We start from the raw sequence: 8,842 nt of genomic DNA, 5'->3' as shown, positions 1-8,842 counted from the left end.
GTTCCTGACATGGACAGAGGTGGCAGCAGAGAGAACTGTGGTCAGACTGGAAAGAAGCACACAACTTCCTCTGTAGTATACAGCAGCTGAGAAGTACTGGAAGGATTAAGATTTTTATATAGAAGTGATTTACAAATCTGTATAACTTTCTGGCAACGACTGGTTTGAACACTTTAAAAAAAATAATTCGGAGTACCCCTTTAAGTATAAGATTCCTCATTAGAGTGGGTTCACACTGAGGAATAGGAGAGGAAGCCTCACATAAAAATTCCGCTGCAGAATTTACTTTTTTTTGTGCGAAATTTGCTCGAATTTTTGGCGCAGTATATAGGAGGAAACAGTTTTTTTTCTGGACTACAACCACCAATTGGAATTTCCCTTTTTATAAAAAAATTTTGTGCAGAATTTCTGCGCGAGTTTCACACAAATTTCACGCAAATTGCGCACAAATTCCGTGAGGAAACGATTTCAAGCAGAAAAATATTTACCTCTGATTTCAATGGACTTCTGCTCGCATATTCCGCAAGAAGATTGAACATGTTCTTTCTTCTAGCGGAACGGAATTCGGCGAGCGGAATTTACGCAGTGTGAACAGTGCAGAGTAAAATACATTGAAGTCAATGGCAAAGCAGATGTTAATTATTTCTAAGCGGAGAATTCAAGAGGAATTACTCGAGTAAATTCCTCTTAAATTACTCAGTGTGAACGCGCACTTAATAGAGGAAACACATTTTGCGGCTTGTAACAATGTAGCAGCAACTCAACAGGAACATAAAGTGTTGTGGACAATCCGGATCCTCACATCGCTTCTCGGCCTTTTGGCTAAGATCAAGTGTAGTATCTGTTCTTAACAGTTTTCATGCTGGTGGGGATGGGTGCTGCATGGAGGATGCAGGTGTACCAGGGCTTTCCGGGGCTGGTTCTGAGGAATCAGCTCGACGGCTGCCCCTATGTGACCTGTTCCCTCCGGGTCTCGCCATGAGGCTGAGAGGGTCTAGAGCCGAGGTACTTTTGTGCCTCGGGGAGTGGTGACCCCGAGGTGCCGAAACTCACTGGGAGGATGGGCTCACTGAGTTGAAGCACGGGCACCATAATCTCTTCACCTTGTGGCACTCACCTCTTGATTCCCGGCCTTCTGGCTAGGATCAGAGAAATTTTTATAGATCCGGCCGGATGTCTGGGCAGTATATCTGCACACATTCACTTATTTATTTCTTTTTGTCTCACTGTGTCACTTTTTGCGTGTTCACAGGATTTGTCAGGATGCGGTAGCCCTTCTGGGTGTCCCTCCTGGCGGTCTAGGGGAGGTGTGTGTGGCCATTAGGTTCCGCACCTCCCTGCAAACACCCCGGGTACTCCTGCTTTGGCAGGGTACCTACCGTTATCGGCTCTGCGGGCAGATACCTTGGCTAACGCCAAGGGGGATGCCGGGAGCATTTGTGGTCCCCTAGTAGCTTCGGCAAAAAGGGACATCGAACCTGGAACCTCGCAGGTACCTTTTGGTCCGGAGGCGAAGGGTAAGGTTTGTTGGGGGGCCTCTCTCCTATCGGAGAAGGGCTTGCGATAGACCGCATCCTTTGTGCACGTTTTTTTAGTGTAACACGTTTGCACTTTTTCTTGCACTTTGGGTGAATCGAGAGCACGTTCCTCGGCTTTAGATAAAAAAAAAAAGATAGAGTTATGTAAGAAATTTGAATTTTTGAACTTCGCTCCCCAATACACATCACTATGCATTGGACACATATCATTTGCCAACTGTACCTAGTATCCACCACCAGATGGCGCACCATAACACATTAAAATCCCACTACAAGTGCTTTATAGACATGATAACATATTCTAATGAATGATTCTGACCGTACTATCACACTCCTTATAATGTACAGTTTTGCTCTTAGATAGCTGGACTAGTGTTTCCCAGACAGGGTTCCTCCAGCTGTTGCAAAACTACAACTCCCAGCATGCCGGGGAGATTTAGTTTTGCAACAGCTGGAGGCACCCTGGTGAGAACCCCCCCCCCCCCCCCCTTTAATCTAAGTACTGCAGGGTCTAAACTGAAAGGGAAAAAGAATGCCTTATAGGGAAAAAGAATGCCTTCATTCTCCCAAAAACAGCGCCACCCCTGTCCACAGATTATTCATGGTATTGCAGTTTAATTCCATCAAAGTGAATGTAGCTGAGGTGCAATACCACATGGCACCTGTGGACAGGGATGGGGCTGTTTTTTTTTTTTTGGAAGAAAGTAGCTATGTTTTCCTAACCCCTTAAAGGGGTTCTCTACTATAAGGGGATTTTAGAACTTACCTGCCAGACAGTAATCGACATGTTTAGAAAGGATCTGTGCTTGTCTTGGGGCTACATGGCTATGTTTTGAGATTACTATAACACTGTTGATATGTTTTTGTCCCATAATTCCTTGTTTGTAAGTGTGAGGTCACTTTTCTCCCTCCTACACATCAGCCATCCCACCCATTGAAACACACCTGTGATCCCTTCAATGCAACAGACCAGTGTTTTCTGACCAGAGTGCCTCCAACTGTTTCAAAACTACAGCTCCTTGTGGAATGATCTTCCTCTCACCCAGCGTTTGCTCCATCCGTTGAAGCAGACAGGCTCCCTCTGAACACCTGACTAGTGATGTAATGTCTCGGGCCGCACTGCAACCTGGGAAAAGCTGAGTTGACACTTATTTTGTATCCTGTTAAAAATAAACATTGGGACAAAAATCACAGAAGAATTGTGAGTCCACCATGAAACACAGGTACAGACACTATATTATGAACTACACCAACTGTACAGCCCCTGTAGCATAGTCAAATAAAAAAGCAAAATCCTGCACTTTCATTTCTTCCTCCAATAGCCATAACTCTTTTATTTCTTAGTTTACAGACCCATATGAGGGCTTGTTCTTTGCGGTACCACTTGCACTTTTTAATGACTTAATAATATATCCTCCAAAACTGAAAAAAAATGTGTGAGGTGAAATAAAATTAAAAAAAAATGGTGCAAATTTGGGAAGGGTTTCTTATGTACACCATTAACCATTGTTTGGCCAAACTGACCTGTTATCTTGATTCTAAAGGTCGATGAGATTTGTATAGTTTTTAAATTGTCAGTTTTTCACCCCTAAAACTTTTTGTGTTTTTCCGTATATGGGGCTGTATGAGCGTTCAGTTTTTTTGAGCCGTGATCTTTAGTTTTTATCAGTACCATTTTGGTATTGATCAGACTTTTTTCTTCATTCATCACTCATAATTTTTTTCTGGGATATGATGTAATAAAATGGCCAATTCTGGGGCTTGGTACCTTTTTATGTTTACACTATTTACCGTACAGGATAAATGATGTAATATTTTATTAGTTCTGACAATTCTGCATGCGATGTTTATTTTTATTATGTTTACATATTTTTTGTATGGAAAAGGGGGAGTGATTAGAATTTTTAATATGGAAGGGGTTAATGTGTGTGTTTTTAAAGCTTCATGTATATTTTTTATTCTACACTTAATTGGTCCTCTTAGGGGACTTTTAGGAGGAATCATTGGATTTCTCATATAGATCAATGCAGTTCTATTGAACTTCATTGATCTGTTTGCTCTGCACTCTGTTGAAAGAGCCTGTTGCAGACAGAAGAGGACTGCAGGAGAAGTAAGCCCTCTTGGTACTTCTGTGGATCGCCTGATTTCTGACTAGGCCTAAAACCTCCTTCTCCTCATGTGACCTGGCAGAGAGCAGACAGGCACATTTGTCCTAAGCTAGACCAAACTGAACTGGGCAGAGAGGGTTGGACTTAGGAGACTCTCTCAGACATTTCTAGTAATTTCTGCATAGAAACTAGATGGAGAAAATCATGTGACCAATGTTCCACACATCTTTTACATTTATTGTGATGGAAGCAAAGAAGGAAAATGTAAACCTTCTCTCATTCATAATAATTCAGTGTATGCAATTGTTAAAATGTGACACAGAAAATAGCAATTTATACAGGTTTAACCCAGATTTCTTGACAATTTCTTAGCCTATTAAGCTTATTTCTGACTAGGCCAAAAACCTCCTTCTCCTTACATGAACCAGCAGTGAGCAGACAGGCACATCTAGCCTAAGCTAGGTCAAATAGAATTGGTTTAGTTCCAGCCTACTGGGCAGAGAGGGTTGGACTTAGGAGATGCCCCCTTCAGACCTTTCTAGTCATTTCTGCATAGAAACTAACTTGGGAAAATCATGTGACCAACTTTTTCACCTATACCTCACCAGTGGTGGCAGCAAAGAGAGAAAAATTTTACCCCTGCACATCCATAATACTTCAGTGTTGAAATGCGACACAGGATGTTGCAGGTTATACATATTTATTCCGCACAAGCCAGAGAGGGTTGAATTTAGAAGACTCCTCATTCAGACCTTTCTAGTCACTTCTGCATAGAAACTAATTGGGGAAAGTCATTTGACCAATGTTTCACATCTCTTTTACATGTACAGCTCAATTTTAGTAGCTGGGAGCTAATACCAAGAGTCAAACCCCAGCTTATCTGATATTGAGAATAGACTATCAATTTTTTTAACGAGGTGGCCTTGACGTGGCGAGTGGGCATGTACTTTTTGATCAAAATGTATACTAACAACCTGTTAGTTTTTGAAATTATGCTGAGAAGCAAGTAGATCAAATTACAAATGGTGGGTGTGCGGCTGTGTTAATCTCTTTGTGTTGTACATTTGTAGTCTCTCCCTTCTTCCATAGCCTGCACTCCACTCCACCCATTTGGCCCAGGCATTTTTAATTAGCAGGAAACTGCATAAGGGTTTCCTCCTACCATTCTCCCAGCCCTCTGGCAGTAAGCACATGGTAGGTTTCATACTGGTGGGGTTCTCTGTGTCGGCCATTGTTTCTGTGATGCTTTGTCTGTGGGGTGGAGTGGCCCAGAGCCAGGGGCTTGGTCGGGCAGTAGTGGGGCTGCCTGGCCACTGGGTCGCTCCCCCCATTGGGCATGGGGTCTCAGAGGCAGTGGTCGCCACCGGGGGCTACGCCAGTGTCAGGTTAGGGACCCACTCTAACGAGGTGGCCTTGACGTGGCGAGTGGGCATGTACTTTTTGATCAAAATGTATACTAACAACCTGTTAGTTTTTGAAATTATGCTGAGAAGCAAGTACATCAAATTACAAATGGTGGATGTGCGGCTGTGTATCTCTCTTTGTGTTATACATTTTTTTAAGTTGCATAACCCTCCCTTGAGAGAGGCCAAAAGAATAAAATTCAGCTCAAGTAGGGGGCGCTATTTTCTTTATTCTGCATTCCATTCTGGTCCTACCTCTATGCCGTGTTATCTTTAGTAAATAGACCCATTTCTTAGTCTATGATCAGAATCAGAAGCTATCCATCTCGCCTGAACTCATGCCCACGTGATGTTTGTGCTTTTCGAAAGCTTGACACCGAGACGCGCAACTCTCCCCGAGACAAAACGCAGCCAGTTAACCCTATGAATATACTGTAACGCCGAGCGCTCCGGAGGAGGAGAGAGACCCGGAGCGCTCGCGGCGTTCAAGTCTTTCCTGCAGCACCCCGGTCAGACTCGCTGACCGGGAGCGCTGCTCTGATTCCCCGGCGGGGATGCGATCCACGCGGCGGGACGTGCCCGCCGCGGGTAGCATCCCGTTCTGATTACCTTCCCCCGTCCTCTGTCTGCTCAGCCCCGTCACGCGCGGTCCCGCTCTCTAGGGTGCGTGCGCGCGCCGGGTTTCTCAGATTTAAAGGGCCAGTGCACTATTAATTGGTGCCTGGCCCAATCTGTTCCAATTACTGTGAATAGTATATAAACCCACTCCCCCTTCCTGTCCTTGCCGGATCTTGTTGCGCTAGTGCCCTGAGAAAGCGTTCTGTGTGTTCCCAAGCCTGTGTATCCAGACCTTTGCTGTTGCCCCTGACTACGAACCTCTGCCGCCTGCCTTGACCTCTTGCTATGTCCGACCTTGCCTTCGCCTTGTCCTTGTGTACTATGCCTATCTCAGCTGTTAGTGAGGTCGATTCGCTATCGGGGGATACGACCTGGGAGTTACTGCCACAGCAAGTCCATCCCGCCTTGCTGCGGGCTCTGGTGAAAACCAGTAACTTCTTAGAACCGGTCCCCTGGTACGGCCAACGCCATCACCTCAATAACACAGAGGATCCACTACCCGCTTCCAGTCCGGTTCCTGACATATACATACCAGTCCAAAGTATCTCAACACATTTAGAAGCATTAAATTTCTTCCATTTAATTTTCACACCGCAGCCCTGTCTGCATTGCGCCTTCTCGGGACCCGAGCCAAACAGGGCGGCGACGCTCGCTGAAGTGTGAATTGAAACCGAGGGGAAGCTCTAGATAAAAACCAACAGAACAACGACTGTACACACACGCCGGGGCTCACCATTATCGAGTAGCAGCAAGGAGTGTGATCCGGAGCAGCAGTAATACAGCAAATGGTTGGGATAATTGAACCGATTACAGACGAAGCCGAGCAGAAAAGATTCTCAAGAGGAGGAATGAATAATTAAAAATACCGCAAAATAAGACAAGAAAGAGAACTTTTATTAATATATAATTGCCTAAGAAGTGAAGCTAAAATGCTAATGAACTATATTGTAGAACACCGTGCTCCCTTGGGCTGTTTTTCGTGCCAGCGTACGCCGTCGCAGGTCTGACTGCAGGTCTGATGACCCGAATTGACAGGCCAGGACTTGCAGCCATAATGATCACTTCCAAGTCATGTAGGATGATTCTTTAAGGCAGTGTTTTCCAAATGGTGTGTCTCCAGCTTTTTCAAAACTACAACTCCCAGCATGCCCGGACAGCCAAAGGCTCTAGGGGTACAACACCTACAAGATTTAATTTTTTTTTTGCCAGAAAGGCCTATTGGCTTATAAGGGTGATCCCATGTTCCCCATTTTGACCTTGCTCTGGAGGACTAAATATAGCCATGTACTCCATCAGTGTTTCCCAACCAGTGCGCCTCCAGCTGTTGCAAAACTGCAATACCCAGCATTCCCGGACAGCCGGAATGCTGGGAGTTGTAGTTTTGCAACAACTGGAGGCACTCTGGTTGGAAAACCCGTGTTGTAGAGGGTTTGAGTTCCAGCACTGAGCCTTGTACATCAATCATGTAGAACAGGGTGGGGTGGGGGAGGGAGGAGGCATGCATGCTGCAGCTCTAATACTTTTAAGCTGAGTATAACAACATGATTTTAAAACACATATACTCAGCTCTCTCAGTTGAGGTCTTTGGGAACTAAAGAAAAGGTCAAGCAACCAATACCTGTCTCTTAGCTGATGGCCATTTGCTAAGTTATAAAATCCTGTCTTCCTGCTAAGCTCAAGAGTTCCAGAGCTGCAGCAGGCCTGTCTCCTCCCTCCCTCACCCCTCACTGATCTGCATGATTGATGTACAAGGTTCAGTGCTAGAACCCAATCCCTCTGATCCAATTCCCAACTAGCGTGCCTCCAGCTGTTGGAAAAACTAAAACTCCTAGCATGTCCGGACAACCGTTGGTTGTACAAGCATGCTGGGAATTGTAGTTTTGCAACAGCTGGAGGCACACTGTTTGGAAAACACAGCTTCAAACCCACAATCAGGTTGCATTGCGTTTTAAATGCATCGATCATCGACCGGTGGTTCTTCAGCTGTTACAGAACTTTAATTCCCATCATGCCCATTCTGTGGTTTGGTAAGGTCGAGTTCAACACGCAGAATCAATTACATTATATTTATCAGTTTTTACATGGATTTTTTGTAGTCTTGATTTTTGTAATCTAATAATGGGAAAAGGGAGTGATCTGAATTTTTATTATGGAATATTTATCACATTTTTAGAAACTTTTATTACTTTTGTTTAGTGCCCCTGGAGGACTTGACTAAGACTTTGCCATGTTAATGTCCTGTCATTTTGCTCTTCTCCTATTACACTCTGGATTGTGCAGGTTGTAATGGGATCAGAATCATGGCAGCCACTGAGGCCTTCAAAAGACCCCCATGGGCTTGTGATGGCCTGGGATCTAGGACACTTATGCTTCTGAGCTCAGTGGGAAATCACAATGCCTGTAGGGGGCACTGTAACTCTTGTTTGTAGGCTGCAAGCTGCTTTTTACTTACCCTTCCAGGCACAGGGGGCAATCTACTATGTGGGGGCACAAAAATGACTTGTCCAGGGCTAAATATACAGATATTGTCTCTTGCTGTACAGGTGGCTTACTACCAGCCACTCAACGCCCCATTCCAACAAAGTGTGAGACTGTATTTGTTGTGTTAGTGAACAACAAAGACAGGAGACACCTGTGTAAATTCTATTTCTGTGTGCCTGTTTCTGACTGTTAGTTTACCACTATTTGACTGGTTTTATGGAGCTAATCTCCCACAATATATGTATAAAAATAAATAATAATAATTAAATTAAAGAACTTTGCAGACTCCAGGAATCATATGGACAAACATTTGAGAGTGTGGAGTACGTGGGTGACCTTCCTCTTCTCTGATGACTATGGGACGCAGTGATCGCCCTCTCCATCCGTACCCTTGCCATTCTCAGATATGTGCCGCCATGTGCTGTTTTGCTGTTTACTCTGTTCTTTTCTTCCTTTACTCTTTCTCTCTCCCTTTCCTATTCGGCTTATCCCCATCTCTACTTAGTTCTCCATATCCTCCCTTCCTGTTTATCAGGAGCTTCCGAGTGTGGACTGCGCAGAAATTGCCGTCACCATAGATGGAAACATCTGCAGAGCTGATTAAACCAGAAGAATCAACACATTCATTCTTTTGGCAGCAGAATTTAGCAGCAGAGCAATGGGATTCTACTGCATCGCATTTCAAACCGAAATT

At 44.5% G+C, this 8,842-nt stretch overlaps 1 pseudogene; it reads left to right on the top strand.

Moving 5' to 3' along the window:
- Positions 1 to 802: 802 nt before the first annotated feature.
- On the top strand, positions 803 to 962 carry LOC130296043 (U2 spliceosomal RNA; annotated as a pseudogene).
- The last annotated feature ends 7,880 nt before the right edge of the window (positions 963 to 8,842 follow it).

This window comes from Hyla sarda, chromosome 11, assembly GCF_029499605.1.
Source record: "Hyla sarda isolate aHylSar1 chromosome 11, aHylSar1.hap1, whole genome shotgun sequence".
NCBI lineage: Eukaryota > Metazoa > Chordata > Amphibia > Anura > Hylidae > Hyla > Hyla sarda.
The sequence above is the reverse complement of the archived record's forward strand: the minus strand, read 5'-3'. Positions and strand labels throughout refer to the sequence as shown.